Source organism: Quercus robur, chromosome 4 (genome assembly GCF_932294415.1).
Source record: "Quercus robur chromosome 4, dhQueRobu3.1, whole genome shotgun sequence".
NCBI lineage: Eukaryota > Viridiplantae > Streptophyta > Magnoliopsida > Fagales > Fagaceae > Quercus > Quercus robur.
This window is the reverse complement of record NC_065537.1, coordinates 23,683,366-23,700,789: the sequence shown is the minus strand read 5'-3', so window position 1 is coordinate 23,700,789 and position 17,424 is coordinate 23,683,366. Positions and strand designations below refer to the sequence as shown.

Genomic DNA, 17,424 nt, shown 5'->3' with positions numbered 1-17,424 from the left:
GCTAGCTATTCAATTTCCTTATACTATCACTTCAATCTTGAAAATTAGCACACAAGGATTAGGGTAGATACGGAGTTTGAAAGTATGGTGACAAACATGTAGTTGGCTAGCTATATAATTTCCTCATACTATCACTTCAATCTTGAAAATTAGCACACTAGGATTGGGGTAGATACGGAGTTTGAAAGTATGGTGACTAATGGGAGATTCATAATTTATAAAGTGCATATATTCGAGATCCTCCCAAAATATTTGTGTTCCTTCTTTAACTTTAAATTTGCATACCCAATTTTTATGTTATCCACAAAATTTGCTTGCTTAAAGAATTGATTCATTCGATATTTCTAGTTGACAAAATCCAATGGACTATTTTTACAACCATCAAAATAAGGTGCTTCTAATATTATCATGATACTCTAAAATGGATTGAGAGGTATTACGCCTAATGTAATTACTATGAATGGTTGAGATTGATAGTTACAAAAAGTAATTTTCAGTCTCAACTATTGATTAAAAAGATTAAGAAAAAATTGAAGAGAAGTAAAAAGTGAAAGTTAAAATAGTAAAAAGTTAAAACATTTTGCGAGAGAAGATAGGTAAATCGTAGCCTATGCAATACCTAAATCTTAGAGCATTCATATCAAACATGTCAAAAAATATAGCATATAATATCTCAAAACATTACTTTAACTGTTTTAACATTCCACTTTATAGCACACTCAAGTCAAAAAATTTTATTTTTTTACCACTTCATTAAAATATTATATATTATATATTATATATTTATAATTCTTTTTTTCTTATTCATGAGACATCTCTTTCTCTCTTTCTGTGTGTCTCTTCTCCAAGCAAAAACACACAACCCACCCCTCTTGGCCACCACCAGCCACCATCCACTCAATGTCACCACCCAAGCCACCACCCATAACAAACCCACAACCAATCACCGAATCGATCAACCATGGCACACCAGAGAAAGATTTCACACCTAGCAACAACATGGCCCAACCCACAACAACCAACCACCAAATCAATCAACCCACACCCATAAGCCCAAGCCCAAGCCACCCCAATCAACTCACACCCACGACCATAAAACCACTTAAGGCTACCGAAACCCACCCAAAACCCAGATCCGATTCTACGAACCAGATCTGATTCTACGACCCAGACCAGATCAACCCTCACCCACAACCACAAAACCACAAAATAACTCAGCCGTCGTAATCGTGGTGGACAACCTCACCTTCTTTTCCCGTTGTGGAGGCTTGCTGAGTGAGTTAAGTATCAGCAACCATTCGTTGATGGTTTCGCTTGAGACACGGTGACTCCGGCGAGGTAGACCGTCACTGTGAAAAAGAGAAAGACGGAGAGTATGGAGAAAGAGAGAGACGGAGAGGATAGAGAGGCAAAGAGAGAAAAAGAAAAAGAGACCTTGAGAGAGTGAGAAAGAAAAAAATGGGAGAATAAAAAAATACTCTTTTTTATTTTTTTACAATCGTTAACAGCTCACTGAAGCTGAATGCTAAATAACATTTAGCATTTTTAATACCTTGGTGAAAGAGAATGCTCTAATGCCTCTAAAATAACAAGTCTCAGACAATAACCCGAGTTGTTGGCTGAATGATGCCGTGCTCTGACTAAAGATGTGGCTAATAAGTGACTTGTCTAATAGGCTGACTGAGTGGGAGTAGGCTTTTTATTTTTATCTTTTTTTGGTAGGAACGTAAAGAAGCTAAAGATAACGGCCAAAATGGCCAATACCACGAATTTTTGAAATATTTTGTAAAAAAATACTGTTTCGAAACTATATAAGAAAATACCACTTTTTATGGAACTCGAGTTTCTTAAACTCGAGTTCCTAGGAGTTTTGCCACTGTGGTGCTGTTGAGGTGGAAATTGGGCCATTAAAAAATGCTTTTTATTTTTATTTTTTCTAAGGTACTCGAGCTTGGTGAGCTCGAGTACCTTGTAAGGAACTTGAGTTTATTAAACTCGAGTTCCTTATAACTTTTTTTTTTCTAAGGTATTCGAGCCTGGTGAGCTCGAGTACCTTGTAAGGAGCTTGAGTTTAATAAACTCGAGTTCCTTATAACTTCTTTTTTTTTTTTGGTTGTTGGGATTATTGACAAATAAACATAAACATAAAAATAAGTAGCTTTTTTTTTATGTTTTTATTTATTTAAATAGAAGCATTGTAAAATATAGAGATTTTAATTTCAAAATATGAATTTAATTTCTACATTAAGTAAAATTGTTCATTATTTTCTCATAAAATTTTTCCTGGGGGTCCGGGGGCAACGGCTTGGGCCTGTCGGCCCAAGCCTCAGCTCCATGGACTAAGCCTCCAAAAATCTCCCATTAAAAACCACACAATATTATTCGAGTCGGGTCGGGTCGTCAACATGAATCAAATGATACCCTTAAAGTGTGGATGAAATGTTTTATAATGCTTAAATTTATAAAAGATACTAGTGAAAGTTCCATGCGTTGCATGGCTTTAATCCTAAATTTTCTTTATATATTTTTTTGAGTATAACTAAATGAGTTATTATTACATAATTTTAGAATTATTTTCTAACTATATATAAGACAACTGATGATTATGTACATTCAACTTTTACAAATCTAAAGATTAACTGTTCATTAGTTTTGACTAAGTTTATATGAAAATATTGTGTCATTTTTTTCCCTGCTATTCTTTGTTGCTACATATGATTCTTGTGCTTTGGTTGGACAATGTCCTCTGTTTTGTAATGTAGGAAACACCTTAGGAAGTGAAATGCCTCCAGTTAGATATGTTGATGTTTCCAATATTTGTGTAATTTGAAATGTTAAACACATAACACTTATCACCCAAATTAGATTTATTGTACATTACTTGTAGCAAAAATTAATAAATTCAATACATACAGACTCATCCAAACCACACAGACCAACCATTACTACATTGATGTTCGTAATGCTGCATGTGCTGCTCAACAATTTGGTACGTTCTTTGGTTTTCCATTGAGCTTACACGATTTTCTTCATTCAACGATTTCGAATTTTTCAACAAATTCAGATGATCAATACATTAGTACACAGTTTTCCATTTAATTTTCACGATTTTGTACATTTAACGAATTCAAACTTTTCAACAAATTCAGACTATTTGTACATCTAATTTACACAATTTTATTTTGTACTTTCAAGATTTTATACAATCAACGAAATCAAATTCGAACGATCTGTACATCTAAATTTGTTTTTTACAAATTCGAATGATCTGTACATCTAATGTACATAATAACTAAATGAATTTTCACGGTTTTGTACTTTCAACGAAATCAAATTTCTCAACAAGTCCAGAATATTTGTACATCTATACATCTATTCAAATCTGCTTACTACATTCATAAAATTTGTTTTCTGCATTAATTAAAACTATTCATTGTTTTCTCATAAAAATTGTTCACTGTTTTCTACATAAACTATTTCTAGGATTTTGCATAAAATTATTTTCTATTCAGCATTATTTAAAAAATTGTTCACCTCTTTTCTGCATAAATTATTCTATGTTCACTGCATAAATTGTTCATTGTTCATTGTTTTCTCATAAAACACCTAGTGAAATCATGTTTTCTAAAATGCACTGTGATTCTGTCTTTATGGAGCTTGAATCTCCAACCTCCTTGCCAGGGAGTTGACAACCAAATGCTTCAATAAATGCACTGGTGCTAAAAAGATATAATTCCAAAGCCTTTCTGTCAATGTCCTTTTGTAAAGTCCTTTTACAATGTTTTATAAGAAAATCATCTTTAAAATTTAAAGCATATATAATAAAACAAACTTTTTTCTGTACACCTTTATGCTCTTGCTAAGTAGTGGTATAAGAGTAGCCATGATGATCAATTTTATGCAAAATCCTGGAAACAGTTTATGCAGAAAATAGTGAACAATTTTTATGAGAAAACAATAAATAGTTTTAATTAATGCAGAAAATAGATTTTATGAATGCAGTAAGCAGATTTGAATATGCAGTAAACATGATGTGCAGAGAGCATATTATATTAATGTAGAAACATATTTTATCAATGCAGAAAAATAGATTCGATTATTGTGAAATTCAAACATGAAAAAGCATTTAGATTTGGCTTTTAAATTTAGAAAACACGATTTCCCTGTACTTAGTTTTGGAGGTTTGCCGACCATGATGTACAAGTTATCAATGCAGAGAAAACATATTTTAGTTAGAAAATAATTCTAAAATTATGTAATAATAACTCATTTAGTTATAATTTCTCAAAAAAATATATAAAAAGAATTTAGGATTAAAGCCATGCAACGTATGGAACTTTCACTAGTATCTTTTATAAATTTAAGCATTATAAAACATTTCATCCACACTTTAAGGGTATCATTTGATTCATGTTGACGACCCGACCCGACTCAAATAATATTGTGTGGTTTTTAATGGGAGATTTTTGGAGGCTTAGTCCATGGAGCAGAGGCTTGGGCCGACAGTTTTCAAAACTGTTCATTGTTTTCTCATAAAAATTTTACAATTAAATTTCTACAAGTAAAAAGCATTTAGAAAAATTTTATGAGAAAACAATGAATAGTTTTACTTAATGTAGAAATTAAATTCATATTTTGAAATTAAAATCTCTATATTTTACAATGCTTCTATTTAAATAAATAAAAACATAAAAAAAAAGCTACTTATTTTTATGTTTATGTTTATTTGTCAATAATCCCAACAACCAAAAAAAATAAAAAAAAGTTATAAGGAACTCGAGTTTATTAAACTCGAGTTCCTTACAAGGTACTTGAGCTCACCAAGAACTCGAGTACCTTAGAAAAAAAAAAAAAAAAGCATTTTTTAATGGCCCAATTTCCATCTCAGCAGTGCCACGGTGGCAAAACTCCTAGGAACTCGAGTTCCATAAAAAGTGGTATTTTCCTATATAGTTCCGAAACAGTGTTTTTTTACAAAATATTTCAAAAATTCGTGGTATTGGGCCATTTTGGCCTAAAGATAACTCTAAAAATTAATTTGAGTCCACCAAAGATAGGAATTCTGAAGAGAACCTGAGCCTTGTTATGGGCCTTACTTAGACTGGTTATTTGTGGGCTGGGCTTTCTCTAGTGCACGGTTCCATAAACTTCAAACTTTTTTCTTTTTCTTTTTAATGACTAGAAGACCCGGTTACGGGTCACGTGTGGATTAGCAACAACAAAACGAAGCTTTAGTCCTGGTATGTATGCATGTGCAGCGGATTTTATGTGGGTGCATGTTTTGGGTTACTGTAGTCGGGATCTGTATGTAGGTCATGGTGGGTCAGAAATTTGTGGGTTTTGGCATATGGTTTTTTATTTATTTATTTTAATTAGTTCTGTGTGGGTTATTGTAGATTGATGGGTTGAGAAACATAGCTAGGGAATGTTTTTCTTTTCTTCTTCTAGTCTTGGATTGGCTGCAGTGATGGCGATGCTTAGGACAACCAAAACAATTGAATAGTCAGGAAAATAGAGAAATAAGACGTAGGAGTTGGTGGATTGAATTGGATTTGGCATTGTTTGGTCCCGAATAATATTATCATTAATATTATCAATTTCAAATAGCAATTACACACAAAAATAAAAATATTTACTTGAAAAATCCTTTTTCCTTGAAGGTGAAAAAACAACGGAAGAAACTCTGAATCAATTTTATTATTATCAAATCAATTACAATATTTCTTGTCTATATCTTATGGTAAAAGAAGAATCTCTCTTGTTTTTTTTTTTTTTTTTTTTTTTTTTTTTGCTCTTACATACATTCTCTTTGTATTTTACGAATGCAACAACACTTCGCTCTCTCCTCCTTGGCTATCTCCTCAAAGGTGGCAACCCTTTGCTCTCTTCTTGTTAGCTATATCTCCTCTAAGGCAACAACCCTTTGTTTTATCTTCCTTTGCTATATTCTCGAAAGCGGGAACTCTTTACTCTCTCCTCCTTGATTACTCCTAACCAAAAATCCCTTTTTTCTCTCTTGATTTCCCACTCTATTTTTCCTCTCCCCATAGGGAGGACCCTTGAGCTAAAGCCATCAAATTTTTTGTAGCATGATTTATTTATAAGACTTTTCATATTCTCCCTTAGACTAGGAACACATTACTTGTTTAATAAGAAATAAACTTTCATCCCACACAAAGAAATAGTCTTACACACAAAGGATACCCAAATTAAATTTTCCTTCTTCAACTAGGAAACCTAATTGAATTTTCAAGTCACAAATGGAATTTCAGGCAATTTCCCAACAATTTACATCTTGACTCAAATTCCATTGATTGTCTTCAACCGTCTTCTTTTCTCTTAGGATAACTCCACCTAGTCAAAGCAATCCATTCTCTTCCATCTTAATTCACACAAAAAGTCATCCACTAAATCAACCAAGCTTTGATACCACTGTTACGTCCCAAATAATATTACCATCAATATTATCAATTCAAAATAGCAATCGCACATAAAAATATAAATATTTACGTAAAAAACCATTTCTCCTTAAAGGGAAAAAAAACATAGGAGAAACTCCAAATCAGTTTCAGTATTATCAAATCAATATACAATATTTCTTGTGTATATCTCACGGTTAAAGAAAAATTTCTCTTATTTTTCTTTGCTTTCTCTTCCGTAGCTATCTCCTCTAAGGCGGCAAGCCAAAAACCCTTTTTTCTCTCTCGATTTCACGCTCTATTTTTCTTCTCCCCATAGGGAAGAGCCTTGGGCCAAAGCCATCAAATTCTTTGTGGTATGGTTCATTTATAAGACTTCTTTTCCTATTCCCTTTTAGACTAGGAACATATTACTCCTTTAACAATGAATAGACTTTCCTTCCATACCAAGAAATGATCTTTCCTTCCACACAAAGGAAACCCAAATTAAAATTTTCTTCTTCAACTTGGAAACTTAATTGACTTTCCAAGTCATAATTGAAATTTGAGGCAATTTCCCAACATGCACCTGACTATAAATACCAATGGCCATTTCTATTTTTATTTTTTTATCATTCATCAAAATATCAACTATCTCTAAAAGGAGTACAAATCTTAGTTTTAATTAGCGTAAGAAAGCCTAATTGCCTTATTACAAAAATAATCTTACTTCCACATATTAAAATAGTAATAGCCTAATAAAATGAAACTAGTAGACCTAAATCATAAAAGTACAATTCACTTGCAAATATAAATAAAAAAGCTATTACATCCACAACATTTTCACAATAAATCATAGGTGGTTAGTTGTTATTTGTTCCAATTTGAACTTTCCACTAAAATTACTTTTTGGCCTTCCAATAACAACCCGTAACAGCTGATTTTAGTACTTTTATGATGACTCCATTTGTGCTTAATCTTAATTCAAAAGATATTTAGTGAAGTCTTTTACATTTATGGCCCTGACTAGCATGTGCTATTTCACATCTCCTGTTCTTGAAAAAACCTCCTCTTATCCATGTATCTTTGATGCAATATACCTTTTCAATTTAAACTTGAAATACATTTAGAGCTAATTAAAAACCATTAAAGGTGAAAATTCTTACTATTCATGTGCATTTGGTGGCAGAATACATTAACTTTCCTCCTCTGTCTACTTTATTGCACCTTTGGTTTAACAGGAATAAAGTGGCTTATCTCCTATTTTCCCATTTTGGTTTGACACGGCATAACTTAATATTAATGTAAATGGAAAATCATGAAATTTGGATTCATATTGGGTCTTCTAGAATTACTGAAATATGGTAACATGGTTTTCTTCTGTTCATTTTTTTCTTTTCCAATTCTCTAGTGGATGCCAATTGAGGACTATGCGGCCCAACCTTTTAACCAAAAACAAGAGCTCTTCAATTATGTTGCCAAAATATGCTTATCAAAGTCAGAAAAGAACTATGCTGGTTTTTCTCCATTGGCTATAGCTACAGACTCTAGCAAAACAATCTACCTCTACTTCAATAGTCAAGATATGAAACACCTTGTCACTTCATAATCAAATGTATAAAGTCATATTTGATGTGCACAATACCATGATAGAAACCCTTGAAGGTTTAGTCATATTGTATAGAATGACATACTTAGTGTACAATTCTAAATTGTGTAATACCTAAAAATGTGGATTTCTTTACAACAGAATGAGTCAATAAAGATATAATTTGTTTTTATTTTTATCTTTTATGAATAATAAAGATGTAATTTGATATTTATTTATGCACATTGTTTTAAGAAAGATTCAATGTTTTGTTTGTTCATGCAATATATCTTGCAATGTATGTATAGAATACTTTCAATTTCATGTCCCTAAAAATATATTTTTTTATTTTAATAAAAATTAAGTTTTCACATTGTTAACGTGTAATAGGTTGTGGATCTTAAGTTCACCTTGTTTCTCTATTGGCTACAGCTACAGGCTCGGGCAAAACAAGCTACCTCTACTTTAATAGTCAAGATATGAAACACCTTGTCACTTCATAATCAAATGTATAAAGTCATTTGATGTGCACAATACCATGATAGAAACCCTTGAAGGGTGAGTCATACTGTATAGAATGCCATACTTAGTGTATAATTCTTAATTGTGTAATACCTAAAAATGTGGATTTCTTTACAACAGAATGAGTGAACCAAAAAACAAAACAAACAAACGTTGTAGGTGCGCACTTAAAATGTGAGAGTCATTATTTACCGTGTAATCATGAACAAATACTAAAGTCTTATTTCTCTTTTAAGTGGAAATTGAAAATTAATGTTGATTTGGTACACGCCTAACATTATTATTATCATGGAAAACGGGTTTCAATTGACTATGTATAGTTTTCAATATTTGGTAATATTTGTTCAACTACGTTTGCGATAAGTTGTTTACTGCTGGATAAACTCTTCAGCACAACTAGGTGCATGATTCCTTTCTTTTTTGTTATTTGTTCAGGAGATAGATTTTCCTTGTCAGAAACAGGACGATTTCAACAAGTTCCATATCAATAGAGAAACAAGTCATGTCTCAACAAAGAGTTCAACAAGTCGAGCTACTAAGTTCTGTAAATGATTTATATGGAGGAGTTGTAGTGAACATTGAGAAGCCTATGGATTCTGAGGTCTTTTCTCCTTTGCTTAGAGCTTCAATGTTACACTGGAGGCAACAGGTATATATTATTTTAATCTTATCGGTTTATTTTATGAAGTTGCTCTGCTCCTGTAATTTTATGAAGTTGGGATGTAATTTGCAGGGGAAGAGTGCTGTATGGATCAAATTGCCCATCGAACATGTAAATCTTGTTGAAGCTGCAGTTAAGGTAAGTATAAGTTTCCAATGTTTATAAACTGACTTATGAACATTCTTAGAATGTAAAACTAGTTGGCATGATCCCTCCAAGATAAAATGGTCCAACTAAATCATTGTATATTTTAAATTAATTCTACACTGACACCTTAGCCGAAAGCTCAATCAAAGAAATAACCTTCTTTGCCCAAACATAATTAAGTATATATTACATGAGAATACAAATCATCTGTCTGTCCCACTTTTTTGTTTTTTATTTTATGCTCCATTAATTATCCATTAATTATGATATGCCATTTGTTTAATTTTTGTTAATTAAATTTTTGTTATTTTATAAGGAAAGTCAAACAAATACACAATAAATATTATTAGTAAAGCATAAAGTTGAACACCTGCTCATTATATATGATATGCAACGATGGACTGGGCCAAGCCTCCTTGATTTTTCCCCTCCCTCTTTATTTTAATAATAAATTCTTTATGTTAAATACAATTTTACTTAATTGCCCCCCTTGATATTAAAAAAAAAAAAAATCTAATCTAATGAGTTATGAAGATTTATTGAAAATACCAATGTATCTTTTTTTTTTCTTTTCTTTTCTTACTTTTAATATTCATTTCTGCTATATATAACTGACTTTAACAGCATTTAAATGCATATAATTTTCACAAATATATAATTGAATCTCTTTCATAAAAACTCTTTTTTCTTTTCTAAAAACAAACTCCTTGCAAACATAAATATATAATACTAAATAAAATCTTCTTGCGTTTCCCACATCATTCTCCTCTGGTTAGATAAAACTTGACCTTGAATTTTAAAGCATTGAAGGATTAAGACGCTAACAAGTAACACTTATTTCAAGTCTGGAATCACCTTAAGGAGCACATAGAAAAGAAAAATCTTGCATTACACCACATCAAACTCTTATGAAATTACAAAATCAATGTATGAAATAAGCACAATCTCATCTTGAACCATTGGAAACAATATATTATCAATCCTTTCAACTTCACCAAGTTGTAGATCTTCGAGCACTATGGAGAGTTGATCACTAGCATATTCAACAACTTCAACTTTCACATTAGATTTTATTCTCTTGTGGAATCTTTTCTTTATCTTGCCACTCTTCAATAGGTTCATCTTGTTGCATACATGTTAATGCAACACTTGTTGGTGCTTGTGCTTTATTAGCTAGTGTTACTTGATGTTTCTCCATTACCAAAATCTCATCAATTTGAGTTTTCACTTTCTTCACCTAACCAACCAAGTCTTGAACACTTTCATGAGCTTTTCAGATAATCCCTTTAATTCTTTGAAGTCTTGACGAAAGGTAGATTGTTCAATAGTGCATTAAGGACGTGAAATTGGATAAGAATTCATCATATTTTCTTCAAAACATGCAGTTGGCTAACTATTCAATTTCCTCATACTATCACTTCAATCTTGAAAATAAGCACACTAGGATTGGAGTAGATACGAGTTCGAAAGTATGTTGACAAATATTCATCACAAAACTTTTTTTTTTTTTCCATATTTTAGGTAGCAATGGGAGATTCATAATTTATAAAGTGCATATATTCAAGATCCTCCCAAAACATTTGTGTTCCTTCTTTTAACTTCAACTTTGCATACCCAATTTTTATGTTATCCACAAAATATGCTTGCTCAAAGATTGATTCATTCGATATTTCTAGTTGACAAAATCCAATGGACTATTTTTACAACCATCAAAATAAGATGCTTCTAAGATTACCATGGTACTCTAAAATGGATTGAGAGGTATTACACCTAATGTAATTACTATGAATGGTTGAGATTGATAGTTGCAAAAAGTAACTTTCAATCTCAACTATTGATTAAAAAAGGTTAAGAAAAAATTGAAGAGAAATAAAAAGTGAAAGTTAAAATTGTGAAAAGTGAAAAAATTTGTGAGAGAAAGTAGGTGAATTGTAGCCTATGCAATACCTAAATCCTAAAGCATTCACATCAAACATGTAAAAATCTATAACATTTAGAATCTCAAAACATTACTTTTAACTATTTTAACATTTCACTTTATAACATACTCAACATCAATGATTTTTTTTTTTTCTTTTACCACTTCATTAAAGTATTATATATTTATTATTTATAATTCTTTTTTATTATTCATGAGACATCTCTTTCTCTCTCTTTCCGTGTCTCTCTCTTCTCCAAGCAAAAACACCCAACCACCCACCCCCCCCCTCCCCTCCCCTCCCCTCCCCTCCCCTCCCTTCTTGGCCACCACCATCCACATCCACCATCCACTCAATGTCATCACCCACGACAAACCCACAACCAATCATCGAATCAATCAACCATGGCACACCAGAGAAAGATTTCACACCTAGCAACCCACGGCCTCAACCCACGGCACAACCCACAACAACCAACCCCCAAATCAATCAACCCACACCTATAAGCCAAAGCCACCCCAATCAACTCACACCCACGACCATAAAACCACTCAAGGCTGCCGAAACCCACCCACAACCCAGATCCGATTCTACGACCTAGACCAGATCAACCCACACCCACAACCACAAAACCACAAAATAACTCAGCCGTCGTAATCATGGTGGACAACCTCACCTTCTTTACCCGTTGTGGAGGCTTGCTATTTGAGTTGAGTATCAGCAACCATCTGTTGATGGTTTTGGCTGAGAGGATTCTGCGAGCAGAGACAGGGTGGGCTAAGGGGATCTTGAAGAGTGCGATCCACGGTGGCTCCGGCGTGGCAGGCCGTCACTGTGAGAAAGAGGGAGACGAAGAGTATAGAGAAAAAGGGAGACGGAGAGGATAGAGAGGCAACGAGAGAAAAAGAAAAAGAGACCTGGAGAGTGTGAGAAAGAAAGTGACGTGAGAATAAAAAAAATACTTCTTTTTTTTTTTTCACAATTATGCTACGATGAGCTGTTATCAATAGTAGCTCATTGTAAATAAATGCTAAATTATTTAGTATTTAACATCTCTATTGTAAGTATATTTTTATAATTTGAGGTGTTAAAAATGTTAAAAAATAATATTTAGCATTCTTAATGTCTCGGGATTGCTCTAAGAGCATTAGTATTGGGGAATGCAAATGCCAAATGTAAGGAGAATTTGGCATTTGTAGCCCCAAAAACTCTTGCATCAAAGAATTGTAAACAACAATATTGCAAATTTTTTTGCAATACTACTACAGTACAATTCGATTTTGGCGTAAATGCACTTTTAGTCTTTATATTTTGACTTTTTTCCATTTTAGTCCCTACATTTTATTTTTTTCCACTTTTAGTCCTCAAATCAATTTACACGTTCCATTTAAGTCCTTGAAACTACCTTCCGTCACTAATCTACGGGCAAACTAACAAATGAATAAAATAATAAAAAATTTACTGTAGCATGCCACGCCAGATTATAATTTAAAATATTTATTTTTAAATTTTAACAAAAGAAAAAATATGAGTTAAGAATTAAAAAAAATAAATAAAATAAATAAAAAGAAGAAGAAGAACACACCAGAAACACAAGAACAAGAACAGAAGGTGGAAAAGGGGATCTGGTCTGGTCAAGCATGTTCCATTTGGGTTGGATGTCGACGGAGGATTTCAATGGCTCTCGGCGCATCATGTTGTTGTGCGCCCAAACCCTAAACTCTTCACAACCCGATTCCGACATGTACAGGAAGTCTCTTTCCACGTTCAAGGTCTCGCGGTTATTGTTCATGGTGATGACTTTGCCGCTGGCTTTCACCGCTTGCCATTGAAGTCTCTCGAGAAAATAGAGTATTTTAATCTCATCGCCGCCGCGATCGAGTACATTGCCGACTTGAACCACGGTCATTGACCCGCCAATCCAGTTGCCGGAGTCGTTTATGTCGTAACTCTTGCTTCGACTTCTCCAAATCACCGTGGAGATCTTCGATCGCGACGAGTCAACTCGTTGACACATTGAGCTTGTTGTGGGTTTTTCCATTGTGAGATTTTTTTTTTTTTTTTTTTTTTTTTTTTTTTTTTTGTAGTTTAGGTGTTTGTTTGTTTGTTTTATTTTATTTTATTTTATTATTATTATTTTTTTTTCTGGAGAGACTACGGAGACTGAATGGACTTTGATGGTGCTGTCCAAATTTTTATTCTTTCATTTTCTTGGCAACCAAACAATGAATGAAAAAGAACTGAGAAATGATTTTGCTTGGGTTTGAGGATGGGGGGCTTTGGAATTTATGATTTTTTTTTTAATGGTGTTTTTATGCTGAATTTTCTGGGTTTATGAATTTGGTTTTTGGGTTTATGAAATTTATTTGTTGGAGATTTCGTTGTTGATTGAAAGATGAGAAAATCTGGGTTTGAGTTGAGATTTTGTATATCTGGGTTTTGTGGTTTGAGAAAATCTTAGAAGATCTGCTGCTAGGTTTGTGTTTGTGTTCTTGCTGGATTGATTCGTGTTTGCATTTGGTTGACAAGAAAGGGCAAGAAAATGCAAGAAAATCTGGGCATGTGTTATTATGTTTAAAATCTGGGTTTGTGTTCTTTGGTGTTCTTGATGAAGATGAACCTAGATCTGGCCAACTCATATTTTTTCTTTTGTTAAAATTGAAAAATAAATATTTTAAATTATAATCTAACGTGGCATGCTACAGTAAATTTATTATTATTATTTTATTTATCTGTTAGTTTGCCCGTTAGATTAGTGACGGAAGGTAGCTTTAAGGACTTAAATGGAACGTGTAAATTGATTTAAGGACTAAAAGTGGAAAAAATAAAATGTAGGGACTAAAATGGAAAAAAGTCAAAATGTAGGGACTAAAAGTGCATTTACGCCTTCGATTTTTATTATGTTTTTCCCCAAAATTTCTCTCTCATCAACACATTATTTCTATTCTCTTCTCTCTCTTCCTTCTCTGTTTCTCTACTTGCTCTCTCATCTCTGAAGCTTCATCGCCATCTCCGAAATTTCTCACCCATCTCCATCTCCGAAATTTCTCACCCGATTCACCCTCACCCATCTCAACTGATTCACCCTCACCCATCTCCATCGCTAAAGCTTCACACGGCCTCTCTCTCATCTTTCATCGTGGATCGACGAGCTGGGTTTGGATCGGTGGGTTGGGATCGGTTGATGGTGGGTTTGAAACGGTGGATCTATTGATCGATGGGTGGATTTGTTGGGTTGATCATCGGTAGCTTCGATGATGGCTTCGGTGATAATTTTTTTTGAATGGGTTTGCTTCGGTGGGTTTCAAATCGACGGCATGGGTTTCTGATTGGTGGCTTGGGTGGTGGCCGTTGTTGGCTTCTACTGGTTTAATGGTTTGTGTGTGTGTGGCTCTATTGATGGTTTGATGGTTTGTGTTTGTGTGTGTGTGTGGCTCTGTGTGTGTGTGGGGTGATGAGTTTGGATAGGTTGATCGGTGTATCATGGGTCTCTGTGTGTGGCTCTGTGTGTTGAACTAGTGCTAGAGGTTGAGGGAGAAAGAGAGGAAAAAAAATACTGTTGGAAAGCCCAGGAAAATCGAATCATGCCAAAGTCTAAAAAAAGTGACGGTTAGAAAGAAATAATAAAGAAAGATTAAAAAAATAATATTCTAATAAAAATAGAGTTTTGGAATGCTAAAGATATTGTAAAATAGTATGGTATAAGTAATAAATTGACCTTTTGATATGGTAAAATAGAATAAAGTAGCATTTCCTGATGCTAATGCTCTAATACCTCTAAAATAACAAGACTCAAACAATAAAACTGTTACATGATCCTGAGTTGTTGGCTAAACGATGCTGTGCTCTGACTAACGATGTGGCTAATAAGTGACTTGTCTAATAGGCTGACTGAGTGGCAGTAGGCTTTTTATTTTTATCTTTTTTTGGTAGGAACGTAAAGAAGCTAAAGATAACTCTAAAAATTAATTTGAGTCCACCAAAGATAGGAATTATGAAGAGAGCCTGAGCCTTGTAATGGGCCTTACTTAGACTGGTCATTTGCGGGCTGGGCTTTCTCTAGTGCACGGTTCCATAAACTTCAAACCATTTTTTTTCTTTTTAATGACTAGAAGACCCCGGTTACGGGTCACGTGTGGATTAGCAACAACAAAACGAAGCTTTAGTCCTCGTATGTACGTGCAGCGGCTTTTATGTGTGTGCGTGTTTCGGGTTACTGTAGTCGGGATCTGCATGTAGGTCACGGTGGAAAAATGATAGGGTCCTTTAGGGATAACGTCACTTGTCCACCATTTCATTAAAAGATTTTCACTTGTTTAAAATTACTGAGTCAGTAATTAATTTCTCTTTAAAAAAATTTTCTAACCAACAATTGTAAATAAGTAGAAGTTTTTTAGTGGAATGGTAGACCACATCACTTGTTCACCATATGTACCTTATAATTTCTTGTCATGGTGGGTCTAAAGTTGTGGTTTTTTTTTTTTTTTTTTTTAATTCGTTTTGTGTGGGTTATTGTGAATTGATGGGTTGAGAAACATAGCTAGGGAATTTAATTTTTCTTCTTCTAGTCTTGGATTGTCTGCGGTGATGGCGATGCGTAGGACATCCAAAACAATTGAATAGTCGGGAAAATAGAGACATACGACGTAGGAGTTGGTGGATTGAATTGGAGTCGGCATTTTTTGGTCCCAAATAATATTATCATTAATATTATCAATTTCAAATAGCAATGACACACAAAAACACAAATATTTACTTGAAAAATCCTATCTCTTTGAAGGGGAAAAAACAACGGAAGAAACTCTGAATCAATTACAACATTTCTTGTGTATGTCCCATGGTTAAAAAAGAATCTCCCTTGTTCTTTTTTTTTTTTTTTTTTTTGCTCTCACATACATTCTCTTTGTATTTTACGAATGCGACAACACTTTACTCTCTTTCTTCCTTGGCTATCTCTTCAAAGGCGGCAACCCTTTGCTCTCTTTTCATTAGGTATATCTCCTCTAAGGCGACAACCCTTTGCTTTATCTTCCTTTGCTATATTCTCGAAGGCGACAACTCTTTACTCTCTCCTCCTTGATTACTCCCAACTGAAAATCCCTTTTTTCTCTCTTGATTTCACACTCTATTTTCCCTCTCCCCATAGGGAGGACCCCTGGGTTAAAGCCATCAAATTTTTTGTAGCATGATCTATTTATAAGACTTCTTTTCATATTCTCTCTTAGACCAAGGACACATTACTTCTTTAATAAGAAATAAACTTTCATCCCACACAAATGAATAGTCTTTCCTTCCACACAAAAGAAAACCAAATTAAATTTTCCTTCTTCAACTAGGAAACCTAATTGACTTTTCAAATCACAATTGGAATTTGAGACAATTTCCTAACAATCTGTATCTTGACTCAAATTCCATCGATTGTCTTCAACTGTCTTCTTTTCTCTTAGGATAACTCCACCTTAGTCAAAGCAATCCCTTCTCTTCCATCTTAATTCACACAAAAAGTCATCCTCTAAATCAACCATGCTTTGATACCACTGTTACGTCCCAAATAATATTACCATCAATATTATCAATTCAAAATAGCAATCGCATACAAAAATATAAATATTTATGTAGAAAACCATTTCTCCTTAAAGGGAAAAAAAGCACTAGAGAAACTCCAAACCAGTTTCACTATTATCAAATCAATATACAATATTTCTTGTGTATGTCTCACGGCTAAAGAAAAATTTCTCTTATTTTTCTTTGCTCTCACATACACTCTCCTTGTGTGTCTCATGAAGGAGATAACATTTTGCTCTCTCCTCCTTGGCCATCTTCTCAAAGTCAACAACCCTTTGCTCTCTCTTCTTTAGTCATCTCCTCTAAGGCGGCAAGCCGAAAACCCTTTTTTCTCTCTCGATTTCACGCTCTATTTTCCCTCTCCCCATAAAGAAGACCCTTGGCCAAAACCATCAAATTCTTTGTAGTATTGTCTATTTATAAGACTTCTTTTCCTATTCCCTCTTAGACTAGGAACATATTACTCCTTTAACAATGAATAGACTTTCATTCCATACCAAGAAATGATATTTCCTTCCACACAAAGGAAACCCAATTTGAAATTTCCTTCTTCGACTAGGAAATTTAATTGACTTTCCAAGTCATAAATGAAATTTGAGGCAATTTCCCAACATGCACCTGACT

The 17,424-nt window shown here is 33.6% G+C and overlaps 1 protein-coding gene and 1 long non-coding RNA gene across 8 annotated transcripts in view; one reads left to right on the top strand and one right to left on the bottom strand.

Annotated features, from left to right (window-relative positions):
• Positions 1-17,424, top strand: part of LOC126720911 (nudix hydrolase 7-like) — a 226,398-nt gene that overhangs the window by 60,481 nt on the left and 148,493 nt on the right. The window contains exon 10 of one of the 7 annotated variants that reach the window (XR_007653723.1): positions 8,122-8,221. The exons of the other annotated variants lie outside the window; for them this stretch is intronic. The gene's annotated coding sequence lies outside the window, so the exon portion shown is untranslated. Of the gene's footprint in view, positions 1-8,121; positions 8,222-17,424 lie in introns of those variants that run through there. 7 annotated transcript variants of the gene reach the window in all.
• LOC126720916 (uncharacterized) overlaps positions 1-17,424 on the bottom strand; it is a 72,131-nt gene that overhangs the window by 51,414 nt on the left and 3,293 nt on the right. The window lies entirely within an intron of this gene.